Raw genomic sequence first — 26393 nt, 5'->3', positions numbered from 1 at the left:
CACTGTCAATAATGCGATGTTCTGCTTGCTTGCAATAATAAACCACAAACCACGATATTTCAGAAAGTAACCAACAGCTGCAGTTTCTGGCACCTTTAATGAGGGCTAAATTCACTCACAAAATCCACCGGAGTTCCCCATTACTGAAATAGCCTGCAGCGCAGCACCCACAATGCAATCATTCACCTGTGATCAAGAAACACAAACATTGTTCCTCTTTTACCACTCATGGTACACATTTTTTTTCTAGCATACACGTTGTCATTGTTTTTTTTTCTATTTCATTTAAATCCAAGAAGTATTCGTATTTTTTACATATTCTATCAAACGGAACAGATGGAATCACATAAAATGTTGCTTCCAAAATCCTCTTTTTATTGAAAAGAAACTTTAACAATGATTTCATTTTTTTTAAACATTCGGAAATTGTGATAAAAATGTTGTGAATATTTTGTGCAACTTTTTAATCAGCGAAAAGTAACTTTTTAAAGGTACAAAAATGTTGCCTTTTACGAAAATGAAATTCGTTTGTAAAATGCTGGTGATTAGTTTTGAATACGTACTACAATTTGTGCATAGAATTTTACCGACTAATTCCCAAACTTTTTCAAGTCTTTAAGGTTATTGGTGATTCAAAATAAGGTTTTATTGTTGTGAATTACATTAGGATCTTTTCAATATGCAATCTCATTTATTTAAAAAAGTATTGACATTCGAAGTTATCCAAAATTGGAAATCTATTGTTGCAGCTCTCCTGGTCCAGTCCCCTGCCACTTGACTCACTCACCGACCCCTTTACCCTCCCTTGTGGAAAGTCACTTACAGGAAAAACACATTTTAATAAAAGTGTATTTAAAAAATTTTTTTTCATATTTTTAGTATATGCAGACACAGTACAAAAGTAAATCACCAGTTCATTTTTATTTTATATTTTGCGGTCTTAATGGTTAGTGCCATGCCCAATTGACCCATGACCAATGACCTTTGCAATGACGAAAAATGTCTTCTTTTTCCAAGGATGCTACTACATACAGACGAAGAGCGTGGCGATGGGGGCATCCTTCGCCCCAGACCTAACCATCATCTATATGGACAACTTTGAGAAGCTGTATGTTTTCAACAACCCCTTCTACCACCACGCGGATATATGGAAACGGTACACAGACGACATACTACTTGTCTGGAACGGTGATGTAATCAAACTTGGTCGTTTCCACAAGTGGCTAAACCTATGTGATCAGGATATAAAGTTCACTATCCAATCAGACGCAAATGAGATAGCCTTTCTCGACATTAAAATCTGCTGTGAGGACAACAGACTATTCACCACACTTTACAGGAAACCTGCTGAACGCAACTCTCTCCTTAGATACAACAGCTACCACCCACGTGGCCTGAGAGATAATCTTCCGTTGGGACGATTTCTACGAATTCGCAGGAATTGCACAAAGAGGGCAGACTACATGGCCAAGACACAACAGAAAATTAAGGCCAGGATACTGCATGATATAATGATCTATGCCTTTTGAAACCCGCCAACCCCCACAGACCACGTACGCAACCTGGGAATCATCCTGGACTCCGAGCTCAAATTGGACCGCCAGATAAACTTTGTCTCATCTTCCTGCTTCCACACCCTCTGCCTCCTTCATAAGACCTTCAAATGGATCCCCCTCGAACACTGAAAGACAGTCACTCACGCCCTGGTCACCAGCAGACTCGACTACGGCAACGCACTCTACGCCGGAATAAACAAAAACCTCATCCGCAACTACAGAACATCCAGAACGCCGCCGCAAGACTGGTTCTCAACCTGCCAAAACACTGCCACATCTCCCAGCACCTGCGCACACTCCACTGGCTCCCCGTCGAGGCAAGAATCACCTTTAAGATGCTCACCCACTCACACAAGGCCCTCCACGGCACCGGACCAGCATACCTGAACAGCCGACTCAAATTCCACGCACCCCAAAGGACCCTACGATCAGCACCAGAAAGACCAGATCGGGAGGCCGCTCCTTCTCCTTCCTCGCGGCCAAAGCATGGAACGCCCTTCCGCTCCACCTCAGACAGACAACATCGCACCCCATCTTCGCAAGAAACCTCAAAACCTGGCTCTTCGGCAGACCCCCCTCCTTGATGGAATGGAACCTGCACCCCCCCCACCCACCCCACCCCTAGCGCCTTGAGACCCTTACGGGTGAGTAGTCGCGCTTTAACAAACTCCTGATTTGATTAGTTTTTAATTAGACCTACACAAGTATATACTTGATGGTATAACTAGCACATGTTCCCTACCATCTGTGTTCTCATGACACTTATTTTAACACACCAATTTACCATTGGCCACTGTAATGGTGTTGTCTACAAGGACTTCCATAAAATGTGTATAATATGATAGGGCTCGCATTACTGTTAGAATGTCTCTACTAGTTTGATGGGTTCCACGCAAGTATTCTCACTAAGTGGATCAAGCTCTGCTGATTTTTGCTGCCTATATACACGAGTAACCCAGTCTTTGTGATTAATGTTACTGTACATTACTCTCACCTACTCCCATTGGAGCCATTGGAGCCCCATCATCCTTGACAACAATTTGTACCTACTATGCTTTTCTCACATCAGATACGGTAAATCTAGAGATATATTGCCTACCTCTGTTCTCGTCCTTGAATCCAATTATTGGACTTGACAAATTCCTCATTTTACCCCTAGGTGCCTCTCTGCACTCACCTTCACTATTATCCTGAGGAAGACCCGGTTAGTAAGGACTAGAACCAACCTACATGGTTTCAGGGGTCAAAACGTTGACACATCATTGATGCCAGTATCATCAACAGTGCACTTTGCACTGAGACTTTCGATTGTACATGGCTATGTAAACGATTGTAAACTATCTGTTATGAACTTTATTATGAATGTGTGGCATTGAGTAACATGCCCAACAATTTGATTGTGATGCTTTCTTGAATATTGTATATCACTTGCCTCACTACCTCACTCAAGTCACCCTCATCCCTCCCCCAAACCCAGTTGGGCACACCAACGTTTTTTATGCTAATGTTTTCTGTAAATTGTTTCCTTCATTAATATATATCAGGTGCTTAGTGTGATGAAATAACACTTTAGCACAAATCAATCTTTCTGTGGTATTGATTTTTTGTTATTACTTTTAAATGTATTTATACTGGGACCACCACTTTCTATACTGTTCTACACCCAGGTCCCAGTGATTTTGGGTATACCCTTCTTAATAACAATTCGGGCATCAGACCACTGTAGAAGAGTGAAGTATAGCAATTATAAAGTGTAGCTGCAGTAATTTCTATATTCAGAAATCCCAGATACCACTACAATCACCACATTGTAGGGAAAGGGTGCAAATATAGACTGATTATTTTTTTCATAAGAACTATTGGGCTGATTACGATGGTGGTCGAACTGATGTCGGATCGCCATCATATCGGAGATGGGACCGCCCGGAAAGCTGTTGGCGGTCCTGCACCTCGAATTTCAATGCAACAGCCTTCAAGGGGGTTGCAACGTGTACTTTTGTATTGCACCGTGTGCTGCTGGTTGCAGCACACGCCGCTGTCCTAAAAACGCACATTTTTCATATGTCAGCACTATGTGGCAGGCACCATGCTGTGCCTGCCACATGGTGCAGGGATATGTAGGTGGGCACCATAGGTGCCCCCACAACCCAACACTTAGGGATAGGGAGAAAGAGGGGACCCGCTACGGGCACCCAAAGTCCCTTTCCGCATGCCTTTTCATGGCAGGTAAACTGCCATGAAACAGCCGGCGGGGAGGGAAAATCATAATCTCTACGGTGGTGCCTGTCACCATTGTAGGGATCGGAATCCCCTCTGACAGTCCAACTGGCTCCTTGAGCCCATCCGATCTCTGGCGGTCAGTCTCCCTACCGCCACACCTCCACCCGCCACCCTAATGTGGCAGGCGGAAAACATGCTCACGATGGCTACGATGACCATCATCATAATAAGCCCCAAAGTGCACAATGTTCAAAAAGGGGCTTAACACCAAGGTGTGGACCACCTTTTATGTAAATATTAAAAAAAACATTTATCTATGCATTATGTCTTGTTTCGAGTACACCATGTGTCCAACTCACTAGGACATTTACACAAAGTAGTACTGCTGTAACACTCTTTTACTCATAAATGTTCATAAATGTTTATGTAAACCAGCTCCAATACATAAACCTAGTCTTTCTGTCATAAATAAATAGCGTTTTGGATCAGGGCGCTTAGTGGAGGAGCTCCCCAGCCAGCCCGGATCACGAATATCCATTGGGGTTGGGGGAACCCTCATGAAGCTGCTCAGCTGTGGCTGGCCCCTTGGAGAGTTTGAGCTGCGGGCTTCACATTGGTCGCAGCCGGCCCTAACACGTGGGAACTATGTAGCCTGCACAGCCTACTGGGCACATAGACATCACGCTTGGGGACATTGGCAATACCGGGTAAGGGTGAGCTGCTCTGTAGGGGGTCCCAAGATTTAAGTAGGAGAGGCCCATAGGAGTTGGGGGCCCGTGGATGTTGACACTGAGGCCTACCTAAGCCCTGTGGTACCACACTAGTGGGTATGGGAGGCTGGGACAGGATTGCTATGACTACATCACTCCATATGGGGGCCCCCTGTTGTGGAGCTCTGGGAGCATTTCAGATTTTGATGCTGGAAGCACTGTGCACCAGCAGTGCCTGGGCCTGACTGAAAACCTTGCTCATTACTACAGTGGCCCTCTGGCGTCTCCCCGCTGGGCTTTGCATGGCACCAGTGCATCCTTCCCTGGATTTCGGGTCACACTTGAACCTGACTTTCTTTCGAGGAGACCTGCTGGATCCCACTCTGCTGCACTGGGGGCACTCATCCTGTGCTCTGTTGCACACCGAGACTACTCGTGCCACTATTCAACATGATGTGCAGGGACTAGGTGAGGTAGGTCTCTAATTCCTGTGGCCTTGGGGGCACTTTGTGGTCCCTCCCCCAGCAGGTGGTGCCCCGTATCAGCATGAGGCTTTGGGAGGCCTACAGTGAAATGGAGGGTACCACAGGGGCATCACACCGGCCCTCGCCTGGAGTACTCAAAGGGGGACCAGCATACTCTGCCCCCAGGTGGTGTGCAGACAGAATGTCAAACTATAGAAATATTTAGTCCTAAATATCGTGAGTCAGAAAGAAAAAATATTGATTTTAAGGTAATAAATCTCGTTTTTAAAAATATTGAAGCCATTAGTATTGTTTGCAAAAATATAGTTGTTTAAAATATAATTTTTTTAATGAGTGTGATGTATTTTAGTATATATTTTCAATGTTTGTGATGTATTTTCTTTGTATAAGAATTGTTTATGTTTTTTAATATATGTGTTATATTTTTAGTAGTTATCAATTTTATTTTAATTACATTTAGCCTTTTTTAGTTACGTAGCGGGTTTGGGTTTAAAGGGAAATCGGGAGGGAAGTAACTTAATCATAATAAATTAATGATTCTTTTTTATTTATTAATATTTATTTAATTGAGATTTTATAGTGTTAATTGTGGGAAGTAATTTATTATTAATTAAGTATTAATTGGTTGTTAATTAATATTAATTAATTGCTAATTAATTATGGTAATTTTGCATTTTTTTTAGGTGCCGGTTGTGGAGTTCATAGGGGTAAACAGTGGGTAGTAATTTAGTGTTAATTAATTAAGTTGTTAATTAGTATTAATTAATTACCTGAAAATTAAATATGGAAACTGTGTAATTAATTTTAGGTGCGGGTTGTGGGGTTTAATAGGGGTAATGGGGGGAAGTAATGTATGTTTAATTAATTAGTAATTAGTTGATCATTAATATTAATTAATTAATTAATTGATATTTAATTAGGGTAATTGTTTATACTTTTTTGTTTGTGGGGTTTACTTTTATAGGGATAAAGGTTGGGGAGTAAATACATTTGACTTCCTTTATAATTAATTGTTAAATACTATTAGTTTTTTATCAGTATTAATTCTGTAATACATTTTTTGCAGTTTAATTTTAGCTGTGATTTGTGGGGGTAATAGGGGAAAAGTGAGGGATGTTTATAAATTTTGATGAGTTTTAATTTGTTTTTTAATTAATAATATTTCTTTAACTGGTAATTAATTATGTTAATTATGTAAGTACGTTTTATATTTTATTTCGATATGGGTTGTGAATTGTGTGGTGTTATTCTGTTGGGAAATAAAAAAAGTAAATGTATGTAATATTTAATGTTTTTGTTTCTAAATCATTTTTAATTAAAAATATTTATTTGTATGAAATTTATTTTTTCTTTTATTTAATATAATATTTGTAAGTGTTGGTCATATGCATTTAACATTATAATACATATTTTTAATTTGTAATATTAAATATATTTGTATTTTAATTTTCAACATATTTATATATTTTTTATTTATTTTGATTTTAAAAAAAATTTCTGTTAATATTTTGATTTTTTAAATTTTGAACTGACTGGAGTGAGAATTTTAATTGTTACCCCTCCGCAATCCAACACTTTCCCTACTGTTGCCCTGATTGGAGTGGGAACTATAAATTTTACCCCGCCACTATCCAACACTTTCCCTACCGTTGCACTCACTGGAGTGGGAAATGTAATTTTTACCCCTCCGCTATCCAACACTTTCTCTATTGTTGCACACACTTGAGTGGGAATAGAAAATGTTACCCCTCCGCTATCTAATACTTTCCCTACTGTTGCACTCACTGGAGTGGGAATAGTACATTTTATTCCTCCACTATCCAACACTTTCCCTACTGTTGCACTCACTGGAGTGGGAATAGTACATTTTACCCCTCCACTTTCCAACACGTTCCCTACTGTTACACTGAGTGAAGTGGGAATAGTAATCTTTACCCCTCCACTATCCAACACTTTCCCTATTGGTGCACTCACTAGAGTGGGAATAGTAATTTTTACCCCTTCACTATTCAACATTTTCCATCTGCTATCCATAACTTTCACTATTGTTGCTCTCACTGGAGTGTGAACAGTAATTTTTACCCCTCTGCAGTTCAACACTTTCCCTATTGTTGCACTCACTAGAGTGGGAATAGTAATTTTTACCCCTCCGCTATCTAACCCTTTCCCTGCTGTTGCACTGACTGCAGTGGGAATAGTAAATTTGATTCCTCTGCTTTCCAACACTTTCCCTACTGTTGCACTCAGTGGAGTGGGAATAGTAAGTTTTACCCCTCCGCTACCCAACATTTCCCTTACTGTTGCACTTACTGGAGTGGTAAATTTAAGTTTAAAGATTTTAATAGTTTAATGTCTTAATTTATAGTAGATTTAAAAAAAATATATTTTATGTCATTGGCATGTATATATATATATATATATATCAAATTAGCGCTCCTGACCGCTGTCGAAGCGGTAACACAGCAGGCGCAGACCTCTTCTCATTGACACAAATTAGGCTTTGAATTAAAGCGCCGTCACACCATCAGTTGTGTAAGCAGTGGAAAATTTATTGCAGCAAGTGCAGAGCAAATGCTCTCCTCGACGCGTTTCGCTCCGCAGGCGGAGCTTGGTCACATATATATATATATATGTATATATATACTTCTATATATACATATATATATATTACCTAGTTAGGACCTAGTTTCCATAGGAAATTCCCGACATTCTGTTTGGAATAACTTTAGCGCCGGTTGACTAATCTTTAGGAAATTTTCCAAGAAGATCGGGCGCTCTGCTCTGCTCCTATCCTGAAAGTTTCGGGGTAATTCGTCAAGCGGGGGCCGAGAAAAAAAGGGGGGTCCCAAAACATGTTTTCCCCCATGCAATTTTCCTTAGGGACATTTAGCCACGGCTACAGCCCGAACTGCTGAACGGAATTACACCAAATTTGGCAAAAAGGTTGAGTTTGGTTCACAGATCACGCTTTTTGTTAAATGGTCTAAATCCATGCAGTAGTTCCTGAGAAAATCAAAAGTAAAATCATAGATATATCTATGGATGGAGTAGGGTACGCGTGTCCTCCTAGGATCACGCGCATACCCTTACCCGCACGAGCTGCATGCTAATTGGCTGTCAACTGTCTGTCAACACTCCAAACCAGGAAGTGTTGGCAGCCATCTTGTGTCTCGGTAGAACCGAGGCACAGAAAACTGAAAAACAAGTGTGCAAAAGACGCAAAGGGGGCAGGGTAGAAACACCCTGACCCCCTAGGCATATATTTTTTTAAATCGCGGGATGCGCGTAGGATACACGTATACCGTAAAAAAAAAAACCAGAAGCCTCCTTTATTTGTAATTAACCCCGGGGGGAAACCAAATCCCGGGGACAATGTAGGTAATTATAATGGGGGGCCCAGAGGGGCCCGGGTACCTCCACCCCTGGGCTTTAACATTACGTATGCGGGGGGCTTATGGACCCCCCAGAGTCTCTGGGACTGCCACCCCCGGGGCTTCTTTTTTTTATAATAATGGGGGCCCAGAGGGCCCCCCCAGCCCTGGGGACCGCCACCCCTGGGGCTTTAACATTATGTATGCGGGGGCACTCGGCCCCCCACAGCCCCTGGGACTGCCACCCCCGGGCTTCTTTTAAAAAAAAAAAATTTAAAAACCTGTGTGGGGTCTCAAGCCCCCAACAGGCCCCAAGGGCTGCCACCTCCCCGGGGCACTAAATGTTTAAATATGGGGTCTGTGACGGGCCCCCCAGCCCCGGGGACTATCCCCCCCGGGCTTTTAAATGTTGGGAGGGGGACAGCACTGCCCCCATCTACGAGCCTTGTGGTGGCCCTAGGGACCACCACCCCCCAGGGCCGGCTCCTGCAGTGTCCCGGGTGCCCACCCCGGGACACTGTAGTTTGCTATGGTAGGGCCGGAGCCTCGCGACTCCCACCGTTCCATAGCAAACTGCTTTGGTTTTTGGAAGAGAGAGCAGGAAACCTGCTCTCTTAGAAAAACCAAAGACTGTTGCCTTTCTATGCTCCCCATGTAGAAAAGCAATTGCGGCTCCTGAAGGACGCAAGGAGCTGCCAGGGACCGTGGGGGGATTGGGGACCCCCTCACGGTCCCCAACGAGAGTCCAGGCTCTGGGGGATGGGATCCCCGGGGCCAGAAGTAGCCCGCGAGTGGCCGCCCTACACAACAAATCTTTTAAAAAAATGAGGCAGAACCCCTGGGGCTGAAAGAAGCCTCAGGAGGGGGGCCACGCAGCCCCCCTCCACATTTTTTTATTTAAAAAAAATAAATTAGGGGTCAAGCCCTGGGGGAAAGAGGTCCCCAGGCCCAAAAAATAGAAAAAGAAGGGGGTCTACACAGCCACCCTTCTCAAAAAAAAGAAGAAAAACACTGGCATCGCTCCGGAGGCCATGCCCCCTTCATACAGCACTCTGCAAACGCGCCCTCTGGCACGTTTGCAGAGGGGGAATGTATTCTCCTTGAATACTGGAGGTCCCTGGGGGCCAACTAGCCCACAGGAACCTCCAATATGCTCCAGGGGGCTGCATTGAAGCGTGGTGTTCTGAGACCATGCCCTTTTTTACACCTCTCTGCAACACAGCTCTATGGCGCTTACTAGAGGTAGGTGGTGGACTAGTTGCGCCCCAGGCACCCTCAGGATTCAAAGGGGAGTTAATCCCCCAAATTAAAACACACCACTGGCGTGTTTGCACAGTGGTGAAGGTAGGGGGCGGGCCTGAGTTCACATGCGTGCAAACACACCCTGTGGCCTGGTTTAAGTTGGGGAATTAATTCCTTGTTAATCCTGAGGTTCCCTGGGGGCCCACTAGCTCACCAGGTACCTCAAGTAAGCGCCAGGGAGCTGCGTTGCAAAGTGTTGTGAAAAGGGGCGTGACCTCTGAACACCTCTCTGCAATGCTGCCCCATGGCGCATACTGGAGGTACCTGGCGGGCTAGTTGGCTCCCAGGGACCATCAGGATTGAGGAGGAATTAATTCCCCAACTTAGGGTCCCATTAGGATGGCGGATCTCGACATAAAACGGGACAGACCTCCATAAGGGCGGCAGTCCCGTGGGGAAATTAGGATGCGCCCGCCACATTGGCGGGCGCATCCCGCATTTTTAACATCGTGGTGTGCGGTGCTGAAAGCACCGCCCGCTGCAATGCTAAAAATACATATTGTGCACTTCAATGCACAACGTGACAGGCACCGCATGATGCCTGCCACGTTGTACAGTGAAGTGCAAGGGGGTACCATAGGTACCCCCCAAGTGCACCCCCCACGCCTCCCCAAAGTCCCTGGGACTGCCTTCAAGAAGCATTGTGGGTCTGGTAGTCTCCTAAATGGGCGGATGAAGTTGGAACTGAAGGCAGGAGCGGTTCCTAAACCACCAGGAGGAGGAGCCCCGTGTAACAACATTTAAGAGGGGGAGCACACGATTTCGTGACGATGACACCTGACGAAGGCTAACGCCGAAACCGGTTGTGAAAGAGACCTAATAAAGCAACCTTGATATCCCGACGTGTCCTTTGAGTCTTTCGCCGCAAGGAAGAGAGAAGTCTGAGTTTATTTTACGGTCTGCCAGTGAGCGTGCAAGGGACCCTCCCTAAGAAGCAGGACACGGTTTTATTGGCAAAAAGTAGAAGTTATCCAAGGCATTGGATTTTACTGTGACCCACCACGAACTTACCCGGCATCCTGAAGCTGCTGCAGTGCGGCGGACCTACATTGTGAGGTGGTACGCTGGAACATGTTCGGAGTGTCCCGAAGGAGCGCAGGAGAAAGCTCGTGGCTATGAGAGAATGGGGGTCAGAGAGAAAATTGCAACAAGAACTACATGACTCCCCTGAGCATCGGACTGCCTTTGAGAAGCATTGTGGGACTGGTAGTCTCCAAAAAGGGGGGATGAAGGTGGAACTGAATGCAGGCGAGGTTCCTAAACCACCAGGAGGAGGAGCTTGCGTAACAACATTTAAGAGGGGGAGCACACGATTTTAGGACGATGACACCTGACGAAGGCTAACGCTGAAACCGGTTGTGGAAGAGACCTAATAAAGCAACCTTGATATCCCGACGTGTCCCTTGAGTCTTTGGCCGCAAGGAAGAGAGAAGTTTGAGTATATATATAAATATATATGTATATATATATCTATATATATCAATACAGTCCTTTGTGTGTAAACAAACAATGCTGAGCCCAATTCTTTTAAGCGTGGTTTATTTATTCCATGCAGTAAAATGCTCAATGTGTTTCGCAACAGCTACTCCTTGGTCATGGGTCAAGAAATTATTTTTTCACAAATTACATATAGTGCACATAAGTGTCAAAATGAAAGTAGGACTACTGTATCATATATAATACATCGCATACCGACATCCATGTCAAAAGGGTCAATTCATATACATTATGTATCTCAAATCGTAATAACACAATACATTTTGTATATGCATCCATGTTATGTGGGAGTTGTTTAGATAACCACACCTGCCAATATCGCTGTCACAACAAAATAACAGTAATTACATCAATCGATACATTGTTTTCTTCCTCAATCCTGCCCCCCTTGGGCTTATGAAAACAGCAATTGATACAGCAAAATACTTTAATTATGCCCAAGCAGGCTAATTAAAACAGCAGTTAATCACAGGAAATCCCTCCTATTCTGCCCCAGTGGGTCTGCGCAAAAGCTCTGCACATAAGAACTAAGGGCCCCATTATGATGTAACGGACAACAGGACCGACCACCGGAGGTGTGGCGGTCCTTCAGGGCCAATTAGAATGCAACCGCCACTGATGGAGCAAGGATTTGCATATAAGCAGCTTGCTGGATGAATCTTCTCGTATAATCATAATAAAGTACTAATAAATGTTTGTTATACTAATTTACACAAAATTCGTGGACAATGTAGAAGCAGGGGAAGCTTGCCTATATGCTTCTGCGCATGGTTAGGACGCTCGAAATTGACCAGAGCGAGTCTTTGGGATTTATGCTATGTGCTAGAGGCAATTTGCGCACTTGGCGCATTTTAATGAAATCTTACCGTTTTTGCTGCTAATAACATTTTTTGTTGTGCAGGTACCTCTGGGGTTGCGCGCTGGGCGTTTTCTGCGCTGCACTTACTCCCCTTCTTCACCACTCGGTCCTGCAGGAGATTCAAGTCCTGCCGGGACTCACAGTTGGCTGCCATCTTGGGTGAGGAGGCTCACTAGGCGAGCGGTCTAGCGCTCGGAGCCTCACACCAACCATCTGCCCTATAAAATGGCAGCGGACGGGCGCAGCGGGCACGCCGTCTGCGCGCCGAAGTCGCGCCAAAGTCCAGCCCGTCTGAGCCCGTCCGCAGCCGGACAGGCCCAGGGGCCACGGACGCTGCCATTTTCACTTCCTACTCCCCCTCTTGTGGTAAATAAATTTTACCTAATCATTTTTTCCATATAATTATCAATACAAGACAGCTCATTCAAATGAGAGGCAGAGTCCGTGGAATCTGAGTCATACGGGCTTTAATGGAATAATCCTCGAGGATGGAGCATCATGTTCCATCACCTCTAAGGTTCAGGAAGGGACATTCTCACTTTTTATTAACAGTACACAATATATATAGTAAAACAGTATGCATGGCAGTGAATACAGTAGGCGTAACAGGTGAAAAGAGGTGATAAGAACACATGTGCGTAACAGGAGGCGTGTAAGAAGGCGTACACATGGGCGTGCACTGGACATGTCAGAGAAACGTAACATAAAACGTCACAAGTGGGTGGATGCATAGAGAAAGTTGCAGAATCAGCAGAAACCTCTACCCTATATGCGCGCGCAGCTGAGCATGACGTGTAACCGGGGAGAACTGGGGGCTTTGACTTTTGCACGAGTAGAGGAGACTAATGTCTGGGGTGACAAAAAAACGACCTGTACCTATAGCATATCTGATATCGTATGTTTGAGGATGTAGCGTCTGGAGTAAAAGGTCTCTTGGGCAAGGGCCGTTCAACACTAAATGCAAGTGCGTGCAAAGGGATCTTCATGTAGAGTGCGGGGGCCATGGGCCTACCATGGTAACAGGAGCAGTAAATTACTTGCATGGAGACAGGAAGGCAGGGCCCTTTGCTCTGCAGCCGGGAATATGTTTACCTTTTTCACTAGACTGGAATGTGTTTTCGAGGAGGCTGGACAGATAACTTGTAGGTAAAACATCATCTTGGCAAGCAAACCAGGCCGAGCCGGGCACCGCTCGTCTGAGGCAGGAAGTAAGGCAAGGGTCAGGGATGCATACAGCTTTCAGAGACAGGAGAGATGAGACTCGGGCCTCGTTTAAGGGCCTAACTCGACTGGGCCAGAAAACGTGGACGAAAGCGTGAAAGTGTACCATGTAAAGACGTTGGCACCGTAGGTCTAGAAACCTAATTAACAGGATATTTATGCATGGCTGGATAGCTGACATGTTAACGTTGGACGCAAATGAATTTGCGTCTCTCTAGCATGAACAGGAAAGAAGTTACACGACATACAAGGAACATGGGTGCATGGATAGGGTGCGAGTTGGGAGACACTTTGGCTACATGAAAATTTCTATTACCTCATTCCCTCCTTGGCCCCTACTTCACCCTTTAGGATATATCTATATTCATGAGACCATCTATCTGTTCATATAACATCATTTGTTCATCTTTTATCATTCGGGAACGGGAACTTGGACCTGGAATAAAGGCTGTGGCGCACAAGCCGCAAATCGCTGGCCCACATTGCAGACAGAGACAACAACTGAATACTATAACCAATATTATACCTAGGAATGATAGCAATTTCCATCCCCAAGCAGATATCACACTCCAGAGCCAACCGGACCAAGTCCAGGTGTCTGGATTCTGGTGAATCAGGTGAGCTATTTCATGAAGCCTAGTAATAGCCTTATACACGGATGGCGTGTTATTTGGAATAAAAACACAACAACTGGATCCGATGACTCTACAAGCCCCGCCCCTATCGGCCAGGATGACGTCAAGGACAAGGCGATTTTGAAGAACTACGAGTCTCATAGCAGATTGTTCTTCAGTTAGGTTACCTAAGGCAGAGGTAGTTTCATTCACTACCGTTTCAAGTGTGCTCGTTAACCTGCGTATTAATTTACTGTTCTGGACAGGACCTATGAACCAGAAATATCTTTTAACATAATCCCATGGAGAACCAGAAACATCAATAACAGGAGGTAGTTCTCTTCTATGTCTAATATTCACAAGCCGTGAATTTCGATGATAATCAGGCGGGGCTAGGAAAACAGGTGGCAGGAGGAACGCAATATAACACGTCCCATCCCAATCAAGGGGCAGATGGACATAAGCTGTATGTCCACAAATAAAATAAGAATGGCGTGAGGCTTTGAAAGTAGACTTTCCTTTGTCGCTGAATACGACCACAGTATTACAATCACTGTGTCCCAGATGTACTGAGCCATTCTTTCTGACACATAATTCACCTTTCACTGGCAAAACTGAAATAGACGGCAAGTCTGAATTAGTCTCAGACTGCACATTCAGAATCATGAGGTTTAGTGTAAAATTACCTAATCCATACACTTCATTTTCTAGATCGGTCCCTGTCCTTTGGGGAAGACCTTCTTGGTCTGGGAAACATATTTTATTCATGACTGTATTCAGGTTTCCCCATATCCAATCACCTTGTGAAACCTTGGACTTATTATCTAGGGAAGACATTAAAGCAAACCATGCACCACATGAACCATTATGTGTGAACGGGTAAGGAAAGAGAGGCAGAGCTCCCTTGTATTTCTGGTAAGGTGGGAATCGGCCATATACCCAGCAATTAGTTGTATTGCTGGTCTGATGAGTATGATGTAACATACGAATGAATGTATTGTTGCGCATTGCTAATCGATAGGAGAGTTCATGGGGAGGCAGGTCGCTGAAAGTGTGCTCCACAGTGTCATTAAAGGAAGCATGTACGTATGAATCAAGAGGGAAAAAGATATGTAACATTAAACTTATACATATTATCGTAAGACTCAGAAGAAACATGGAGAATAAGGCGATTATGCATCCGCTGTGCAAAACTTTACAGTGCTTTTTTCTTTTCTCGTTACGCCTATCTCTCTGACTACTTGGGTCTATCTTGTTCATGACAGAAACCTGTCTAACCGCTTCACCCGAGGGGGACTTAAACAATTAAACGCTGTCTGACTTACTAGACCTCAGCTTTACACGATACTCCTCTTGGGGAGTTTTCTCTAGCAGGGGAAGTTTAGAGTCAATGTCCGGGAGGGGGCAGTCCTTAATCACAGTATCTGGACACAGTCCATGAATCTTCTTTATGTGGCTGGAGTGCACCCACCCCTTCCTGCCTTCCAGCTTGACTGCAGTCCTCGTCATCATCAAAACCAACTTAGGCTGTTTCCATCTCGGCTCCAGCTGACTTTTCCTATTGAAATTTCGCACAAGGACGTGCTCGCCGGGGACCACTTCATGCAGTTTCACTTGGGTGTTGTCTGGGAAGGCAGCAGCGACCTGTGAACGACAAGATTGTAGTGCAGACATCAAGGAGGCCAAGTAATCTGTCAGCATAGAACTGTCAACATCTGTGATTTTCTTTGGCATAGGCGTACCCCACATATTGGGAGGCCGCCCAAAAATTACTTCATAGGGAGACAATCCTGTCCTAGAATGGGCTACCATACGCATATAAAAGAGTGCAACTGGCAATGCTACGATCCAATCTACACCTTTCTCTGCACATATTTTGGCTAATCGGGTTTTCAGGGTCTGATTATGTCTCTCTACGAGACCAGCTGCTTCAGGATGTCGTACGCAGTGGAACTTCCACTGGTAACCTAACAGGAGTGAAACCTGCTTCATGAGCTCGGACGAGAATGGCTGTCCATTATCTGAGTACACGACACGGGGCAGGCCGTATCGCTGGAAAAATTCACGAACCAACTGCTTGGCAGTGGTCGCGGCAGTGTAATCTGGGACTGGATATGCTTCTGTCCATCGGGAAAGGGCACATACAACTACAAGGACATATTTAAAACCTCTACATCTGTCCATCTGGATATAATCCATCTGGAGGACTTCAAAAGAGTGATCGGGAGGGTGGAAACCACCTTGTTCCACGGGAACACCTTTGCCTGGGTTGAACTGACAACAGATCATGCAAGTACGCACTTTCTGTTTTGCTGCTGTTCGTAAATGTTTATTGAACCAGAGGTTTTGAATGCTGTCTAACATAGCTTTTTCTCCTAAGTGTGCTGGACTATGTGCTGTATTAATAATAACTTGAACCATAGAGTCGGGGAGGAACCATGTGGCTCTTCCCTTCGTCATCCATCCTTGATCTGTGTGGATCCCTCCTTGTTCAGTCCATTTCTTTATTTCATCTGGAGTTGCATGTGTCTGTATGTCAAGCACATCTAGAATGGGATCCTTCACTGTCATACAATGTGTCTGTGATATTACGTCAATCTTTGTCATGTCCGTTGGGATGTCTGTCTGAGCTGTGAGTTTGGCTGTTCGGTCTGCTAGGTCGTTACCCTGGGAAATAGTATCGGTAACTTTTGTATGTGCTTTGCATTTCATAATGGCTATGGCTGTAGGCAAGTGTATTGCTTCTAACAGAGCTTGAATAAGGGGACCATGTTGGATCTTGGTACCGTGAGAAGTTAAAAAACCTCTTTCTTCCCAAAGAACACCGAAGTCGTGAACGACTCCGAATGCATACTGCGAATCTGTGTATATGTTTACTTTCTTGTTCTTGGCTAGTATACAGGCTTGGGTCAGAGCGATGAGCTCTGCTGCTTGGGCAGACAGTGTGTCAATACGATGTGTTTCTAAGACTTCAGTTTCAGTGGTCACTGCATATGCGGCCACTAACTCTCCTGTACTTGTTCTCATACATGAACCATCCACGTAAAGTGTCAGGTCGGGATCGGGTAATGCAATGTCTGTCAAGTCTTGTCTGGGTTTCGTTACTGTATTGATGACTTCTACGCAGTCATGTGGTGTCGGGTCAATCGTGCTCGAGGGTAACAATGTGGCAGGATTCAGTATGTTACAGCGTCTGATTTCTATGTGTGGCTGAAACAATGTCAAAACGTATCCAGTCAGTCTTGCTATGGTCAGATGTTGAGTCTGGGTTCGGTTTAAAAAAACTTCCACGGAATGTGGAACTTGTACTGTCAGGGGATGTCCTAATACTATTGAGTCGCTTTGTCTGATTGCTAGAGCTGTCGCTGCAACTGATTTTAGGCACGCAGGCAGAGCCTGGGCTACTGGATCCAGTGTACTTGAAAAATAAGCACAAGGCTTATGGTGTCCTGCTTGATTTTGTGTGAGAACAGATAATGCTGTGCCATCGCGTTCTGTAACAAAAAGTGTAAAAGGCTTACTGTAACATGGTGTCCCTAAGACAGGTGCTTGACATAAGGCTTTCTTTAATTCGTCAAAAGCTTGTGTGTGTTCCTGAGTCCAAGGGAGGACAGTCAAAGTTGCTGCCTCCTGTGTTGTTAACTGTATGAGTGGTTTAGCTAGAAATGCATACTGGGGAATCCATTGTCTGCAGTACGAGGTGAGGCCAATGAAGGCCCGTACCTCCTTCTGTGTCTTGGGTTGTGGCAGATGTGCAATGAACTGGATACGTTCTGGTGTCAGTTGTCTCCCCCATTTGGACAGCAAGTGCCCAAGGTATACCACTTGCTGGGCACAGAATTGTAGCTTCGAAGGGGACACTTTGTGCCCCTTTTCGGCCAAGAAACATAGGACAATCAGTGACGCGTGCTCGCAATCAGGTTCGGATTGTGCAGTTATCAATAAGTCGTCTACATATTGGAGCAGAGCAGTGTCAGCAGGCATGTGAATACTGTCTAGTTGTCTTTTCAAGGCTTGACTGTAAATACTGGGACTTTCCGTGAACCCTTGAGGTGCACGTGCAAATTTAAAACTTCGGCCATTTAATGAGAATCCGAACAAAAGTTGGCTTTCCGGATGAATGGGGACACTAAAGAAGGCGTTCTTAAGATCAATTACAGTAAAGAACGCAGCTTCGGAATCAATGGCAGTCAACAAAGAGGATATGTCTGGCACTACTGGGTACTGGGGAACAATGCATTTATTTAGCTCGCGAAGATCGATCACCAGTCTGTAGACTGGAGGTGCATTTGGGTCTGTTCGTTTAAGAATCGGGATGATTGGGGAATTACATACATTGGAGTCAGTTTCTATAACTACTCCTTGGGCAATCAATTCGTCTATGATTTTCAATAAGGCCACTACAGCCTCTGGGGGCAATTTGTATTGTCGAATTCGGGGTAGTACAACACCTTGCTTGAGAGTGACACGATAAGGTGTGATGTGCATACATCCTACATCAGTTGGACCTTTTGCCCATAAATGTGCTGGTACATTTTTCAATCTTGGATCAAAATCACGTAACACATAGTGACCCTTAAAGTCACGTAAAAACAATCTCACTCCTTCCGGAGAACAACATATGACAGCCCCTAAAGCTTTCAACGTTTTAATACCAAGCAGATTTTCAGGGCATGCTTTCGTAAGTAACAGGTCAGTAGTTCGGGACAATGGACCAACTTCAAGAGAAACTGGCTTTGATACTTCATTAACAATAGGCTTTCCTGAAAAACCCAGGGAAACATTCTGTGAGCCTGAGAGGGGTGCCCCTGGAACTTCGTCATGACTGATGGTCGTTCTACTTGCCCCTGTGTCAATCAAAAATTTTCTGTCTTTCCCTAATACCTGACTATGTACATAGGGACCATCTTGATCTACAGGAACCTCAATAAGAGGCAAGCCAACCTCCCTCTCTAGGCTGTTTCATGTCTACTGTAGGTAATCGGGGTAATCTGACTGTGCATACTGATACATTTGTTGCGTGACATGTTGAGGGGCAGCAATAGGCTGTGGTTGCTGTTGAGGTTGGGGTACAGCTACTGTCTGTGAAGCTTGCTGTGGTGACTGTTGTGTATTCTGTGCGACATGCTGTGGGACGTGGTCCTGTCTAAGAGGACGCAGTCTCTCTTTCGTTTTACCGGTAGCAATATTGTGCTTCAAAACCAAACATTCATTAATATAGTGACCTGGCTGTTTGCAGTAATTGCAATTCCCTTTAACGGGAGCTGCAGACTGACCTGGAGGTGCTGTACCCTTTCTTTGACCATCTGCTGGAACAGTCTGGGCTACTAGTACTTTCATTTTCGTGTCTTTCATACGTCTCTGTTCATGTTCATGTTCCTCTCTAATTCGGTTCTGGTGGTACTGTAACATTTGTAACATTTGGGAAGGTGTATTTGCTTGCCATGTACTTTCGACTTTCAGGACTCTATTCTTAACCTGGGGTAAGGAATTCTCAACTAATTTGGGCACAAAAAGATGTGGATATGACTCGCTACTTGTTTTCAGGCCACTATTAATAATAAAACATTTCTCAAATCTCGAATAAAAATCACTAGTGTCTTCGTCTTGTTTCTGTTTGCAGGCTGAGATTGCATCCCAGTCTTCCTTTTTGGTTGCCAATAACCTCGGCAAAACCTGTACTAATAATCCTGGTAATTCTTTGGTTTTGTCCCCAAGACCTAAACCTGGGGTACGTCCCATTTCTTCGTTTTCTAATTCAGTCCAGTTAATCTTTTTATCTCCCACCTCCCATTCTTTTTCTTTGAGTTTCTCGTAAATACCTGCCGGTAACAATACCTTTAACATTTTCATAATATCGGGATATGTGTAATCTCCCATGAGTAACATGTCTTTTAATTCACGGTGGAACCCTGCTGGATCTTTATCATGGCAGGGCACTATTTTCTTCATTTCCAATAATTCCATTTTACTTAAGGGCGTGTATACAAATACGCGTTGAAGCGCACCCCCTGGAGTCGTCTGTACGGGATGAACTTCTCGTAAGGGATTCTGTCTGTCTATGTGAAAAGGATGGTTTACTGGAGGTGGAACGGGAACAAAATGTGGAGTTAATTATGTTCTGTATTTATGACGTTGTTCAAGAATCACATTAATCAAATCAGTACCTAGGCCTCTCCATCTATTCAGGAGTAATTCATCCAATATATTGTATAGGGGACCTGGATCAGAATGCTGACTCTCATATAGCATAATGATATGCTGGATCATGTATATACCAGTTAAACGTTGTTCAGTTGGAGTAAGACTCAGAAATGTTTGCGCTACTGAATCATCTTTATATACACTACTATTACCAGCCCACTGTACTGCGGACCGTGCTAGTTCTTGTTCACGCATTGTACTAAGTTCGTTGTAACCTATTCTATCTTTTAGGATTTTGTCAGTGGCTTGGAACAAATGTTCAAGAGAACATTGCTCTGGTATCGGGGAAAGGAAACGTTTCTTGTTTTCTAGACGAATGGATCTGTCAAGCGGTCTATCCATGGAATACTGTTTTGGGAGTTTCACTCTACCTACGTACGCTATTCTGTCTGGATTCTCTATTTCTTCCTCCTCCGAGGATTCATTCTTGTCTGACTCGGCTTCCTGTTCAGCCTTCTGTCTGTTATGTATTGCTACTATTTCTTTACGGATATTTCTGGTCATGGCATCTATACAATTGTGTTTATCATGTTTACAGTCTGCAATATTTTGACTCCATTTAGTCAGTACATCCATCTCTTCCTGAACTACACCTGGAGGGTCGTGTTCCCTTATCAAACCATTAATTAAGAATCTTAATATTAACCCTTGTGTCTCAACTTTCTGATATGCCATGGCCTCACGAATACATTCTGATTTCTACCCTGTTCTAATAAAATGATATATTTTGTCTAGATGGTCTGGCATTTCTGGTAATGTCAACAAATAATCGGTGACACGTCGTAAACGTAACGAGGCTAACATCATGTCTCCTTTCTTGCCGGGTACTGGATCATATCTACAATCTGTAATATACTGTTTAAGCTTTTCATGTGGCATCGCTTTAGGAGTATGCTGCGTTGCTAAGTCTCTGATTGTCATTCGTTGTAATTGTGGCGGGGTGTGAGGATGGCCTCCTGCGGCACCTCCTGAAGCCGAAGCGTGGGCATGACCTGACGTCATGGCGGGTGGAAAAGGTACATGTGATGGGGTTGGACTCTGGGATGCATCTGTCGAAAAGGGATTGTGAGGACCAATAGTAGGGGGGCCAGTAGCAGCAGTAGCAGCAGAAGGGGAAGTGACAACAGGCGCGGGAAGCAAATCTTGGCGTGGAGGGGTCGTGGATTGAACAGCCGGGACAGGCTGCTGTGCATTATTAACGGGTGGTACGGGTACATTGGTATATGTTGGAGCTACATCATCCAAATAGGAAGAAAGGAAAATATCTGCTGCGGTCTGTTTGTGACGGAGTTTAGTCGGAACCAATGGTGGTGGCAAGTTACATGGTGCTTCCGGGGTCGCCTTGGGCAGGCCCTCGGCCAAAACTGGATACAGTCCTGTAATAAGTGCATTTCTCTGTCTGTCCTGTTGTTCTATTCTGACTCGTTCTCCTTCTTCTAGTAACTCTTTCTCTCTGGCTTTTTCTGATTCTTCTCTACTTCTTTCGGCTTTTCTGATTTCCTTTTCGTTTCGTCTATGAGCTTCTTTACGCCATAATTCTATGGCATCTTTCTGGGATTGTCTGGCTTTCTTTTTCCAAAGTGCTTCTTCTACTCTCATGATGCAGTCTGCATCCCATGTCCCTGAGACAGGCCATCTATATTTTTCTTCCAGACCCTTGGTGTAGTCTGCCCATAATTCTAGGTACAGTATGGCATCTAAGCCATGCTTATTATACATAAAATGACCAGGAGTGTCCCTAGGCGGGACAGGAACCGATTCTTCTAATATCCCTTTCCTAGTACCTATCTGACGTAATTTTGAGAACAGCGGCATGGTTGGATTACTTTAAACGTGGACACAGTAAAACACAGTAATGAATAGCAAAACAGTCATTCATACCACAACATTAAAACACATTAAAAACATGTTACCTGATACATAGAGAACACATAAAAGCGAGACTGAAAACTCGAGTTGCAACACTAGAATACTGAATCACTGGATTACTAGATGCACTGCTATAACAGTACAGACCGGTCCCATAAAGGGACACGTCGGACCGTATCCACCTAAGTGAATACGTACGGACCAGGTCTGTGTACCCAGACCTGTCTTGACCGGGAACAAATTAATGAACCCGTCTAGATGCGTTCCCAATAACGGTACTCACCGGGAAGCAGAAACTGAAGGCCTCGGAAACTGGACTGGACTGGACTGCGTCAGGTGACGATTCTCCTACGCATGCGCTTCGGAACAGGTGGGCCTCTGGACACCTCGGACTTTGCTCTCTCGGCTAGGGGCTCTGGTCGGGATCCTCCGCATTCCTCACCGCCTCGTCTGGACGCCGGACCGCAGTCTCCGTCTCCCTCGAGGGCCCGAGGGAAGATAGCAGGAATACCCGCAAACGTGCACGGTTTCCGTCGGGGCTGTAGAAGGGGTCAAAGGCCGCGTGACTTCACCGGCGAGTGGGGAAGGGGGGGTCCCTATTCGGGCGCCAAATTATGTGGTAAATAAATTTTACCTAATCATTTTTTCCATATAATTATCAATACAAGACAGCTCATTCAAATGAGAGGCAGAGTCCGTGGAATCTGAGTCATACGGGCTTTAATGGAATAATCCTCGAGGATGGAGCATCATGTTCCATCACCTCTAAGGTTCAGGAAGGGACATTCTCACTTTTTATTAACAGTACACAATATATATAGTAAAACAGTATGCATGGCAGTGAATACAGTAGGCGTAACAGGTGAAAAGAGGTGCTAAGAACACATGTGCGTAACAGGAGGCGTGTAAGAAGGCGTACACATGGGCGTGCACTGGACATGTCAGAGAAACGTAACATAAAACGTCACAAGTGGGTGGATGCATAGAGAAAGTTGCAGAATCAGCAGAAACCTCTAACCTATATGCGCGCGCAGCTGAGCATGACGTGTAACCGGGGAGAACTGGGGGCTTTGACTTTTGCACGAGTAGAGGAGACTAATGTCTGGGGTGTCAAAACGACCTGTACCTATAGCATATCTGATATCGTATGTTTGAGGATGTAGCGTCTGGAGTAAAAGGTCTCTTGGGCAAGGGCCGTTCAACACTAAATGCAAGTGCGTGCAAAGGGATCTTCATGTAGAGTGCGGGGGCCATGGGCCTACCATGGTAACAGGAGCAGTAAATTACTTGCATGGAGACAGGAAGGCAGGGCCCTTTGCTCTGCAGCCGGGAATATGTTTACCTATTTCACTAGACTGGAATGTGTTTTCGAGGAGGCTGGACAGATAACTTGTAGGTAAAACATCATCTTGGCAAGCGAACCAGGCCGAGCCGGGCACCGCTCGTCTGAGGCAGGAAGTAAGGCAAGGGTCAGGGATGCATACAGCTTTCAGAGACAGGAGAGATGAGACTCGGGGCCTCGTTTAAGGGCCTAACTCGACTGGGCCAGAAAACGTGGACGAAAGCGTGAAAGTGTACCATGTAAAGACGTTGGCACCGTAGGTCTAGAAACCTAATTAACAGGATATTTATGCATGGCTGGATAGCTGACATGTTAACGTTGGACGCAAATGAATTTGCGTCTCTCTAGCATGAACAGGAAAGAAGTTACATGACATACAAGGAACATGGGTGCATGGATAGGGTGCGAGTTGGGGGACACTTTGGCTACATGAAAATTTCAATAACCTCACTCTGCTCTTATGAGTCTACAAGCTTCTGCATGCCCCCTATCTCCCGTTACCTGGGCCAGGATTTCTTCCCTGGGGATAGCAGGTAACCCCCCCCCCTTCTGGGGCCGCCGTTACCTCTCATAGCACCTGCTCCTGTTGAGTCGCAGATCCGGGTTTTATACCTTAACACTCGCTCTTTGGTCAGGCATCAAGCCGATATTCTTAACCTTCTCTTAACGGAGAGGCCAGACGTTCTCCTACTATCTGAGACCTGGCTCACCGACGACTCCCTCCCTGACATCCTCGCAGCATTACCCCCAGATTACTTCCTGTTGAACACCAACCATCCTGGGGACCGCTCCGGAGGAGGGGTGGCAGCAGCAATACGCAAGAATCTTAAGATTATCGCTTCCGCTTCCATGACCCTCCCTGAAGTGGATAACCTGGTCCTTCGTCTCGGGACCGCGGTCGGGGCAGTTACCCTTATGGTACTATACCGTCCTCCCCACCCCATGCCTTCATTACCCTCATCTTTTATTGAACAGTTAACTAACTTGGCCACCTCCTCCCCCTGCACTGTCATTGTTGGTGACTTTAACTATTGGTTCCAGCATGAGGACGCCGGCCCCCATGCCTCCGAACTATTCGAGGCCCTCTCGAGCCTGAACTTCACTCAATTAGTCAGGTCCGCCACCCACAGTGGCGGCCACATTCTTGACCACATCTGGGTTCACGGGGTCAAGTCCTCCTGTCCGCTTATAACTCCTTGTGTATGGTCCGATCACTTTTTGATTGACACCACTTTCTTGGCTGTCGGCCAGATTAGGATCCCACTGCAGGAGGGCGGCACCTCCCGCAAGTGGAGAGCCGCGATTCCTCTAAATTCTTATCTCACCTTGCCCTTACACGCCCCCTGCTTCCCAATGATTCAAGCACCAACGAGCTTTACGGGCATATCTCTGACTGGCTCACGACAGCCAGCGATATTTTTGCCCCTCCAACTAAGTTCCCCCGATCCCGACATCGCAACTCTCACAAATGGTTCACCCCCCATCTCAAGACCCTGCAATTGGAACTCCGCCGGTCAGAGCGCAGGTGGAGGAGAGACTATTGCTCGCCTAGCAGAGGCGTATACGTCACTGCGCGCAATAAGTACAAAACAGCCATCTCCGCAGCCAAAAAAGCTTACGCCTCAGAAAGAATCTTATCCGCCCCTTGCAAGTCCAAAGAGATTTTTAAAGTTCTTAATGAATTCACTTCCGACCCTAGGACACTCCCGACTCAGGCCCCCACACAGGAATCTTGTAACGCGCTCAGTACTTTCTTCATTGACAAAATTGCTTTGATTAAAGACACCATCCCGGCTATCTCCCCTGGCGCTGGTTTTGTCTCTCCTCCCCACAATGCCCTCTCTTTCACTCAGTTCCCTCCCTTAGACCCCAAATCCTTGGCCACATTGGCTACCCGCACTAAGTCTGGATCTCCAGACGACTGCTGTCCCCCCACCATACTACGAGACATCTGCCATTCTCTACCCGATTGCATCCTTCCCCTGCTGAATTCCTCTCTCTCGTCCGGTACAGTGCCTAGCTCCTTCAAGGAGGCCATTTTGGTGCCTCTTCTGAAGAAGCCTGGTGCTGACCCCGCCGTTCCGGCGAATTACCGTCCTATCTCCCTCTTGCCCTTCTTTTCCAAAATCCTGGAAGCCCACGCCACCGCCTGTCTCTCACAGTTCCTCGAGAGCTCCAACTTCCTCGAGGGCAACCAGGCCGGCTTTAGACTCGGCCACTCTACGGAGACTGTGATCTTGGCCGTGCTGGACGCCTTGAGAGACGGCGCTGACAAGGGTACCCCACAGGCCTTGGTATTATTAGACCTGTCAGCCGCTTTTGACACGGTGGACCACAACATCCTTCTCCACCGTGTCAAGCAGGCTGACATCCAGGGCCTGGCACTGGCATGGGTCAAATCCTTCCTGACCGGGAGGTCTCAGACCCTCAGCCTGGGCACTTTCAGAGCTCCTAGGGAGCACTCGCCCCGTGGGGTCCCCCAGGGCTCCTCTTTGTCCCCTCTTCTCTTTAATCTCTATCTTCGACCCCTTCTTTTTTCTCTGAGGCAGTGGGATGTCACTGTGTTTAATTACGCGGACGACCTGCAACTCATCTTTCCTCTCAACTCCCCCTCCGCTATCCCTAATTTCCAGGCAGCTATGTCCCACATCCTTCAGTGGATGTGTCAAAACCAGCTGAAACTGAACCCCGGAAAGACGGAGCTCCTTCTTCCTGGCAGGAGCTCTACCTACTGGGGTCCGCACTTTTGGCCGGCAGACCTTGGCCCCCCCCCACCCCCGTGGCCTCGGTAAAGAGTCTCGGGGTCACTATTGACTCCGGCCTTTCTCTCGGGACCCAAGTGGGGACGGTGGGTTCCTCCTGCATGTTTCAGCTGTGCAGGATCAGGAAGGTGGCCTATCTCCTCACTCCTGAAGCCCTTCTGCAAGTCATCATGGCCCTCGTCCTCTCCCGCTTAGATTTTTCGAACTCTATTTACCATGGTCTGCCTAAAACATCTCTTTCCAGACTGCAATCTGTTCAGAATCAAGCGGCGAGACTGGCCCTTGGGATCCCGAAGTGGCAATCCACCAAACCCCTTCTTTTCAAACTGCATTGGCTCCCTGTCATTTCGAGGGCAGCCTTTAAGATCGGCTGCCTTACCT

Source organism: Lissotriton vulgaris, chromosome 1_2 (genome assembly GCF_964263255.1).
Source record: "Lissotriton vulgaris chromosome 1_2, aLisVul1.2, whole genome shotgun sequence".
In the NCBI taxonomy this organism is placed as follows: domain Eukaryota; kingdom Metazoa; phylum Chordata; class Amphibia; order Caudata; family Salamandridae; genus Lissotriton; species Lissotriton vulgaris.
This window is presented reverse-complemented; position numbering follows the sequence as displayed.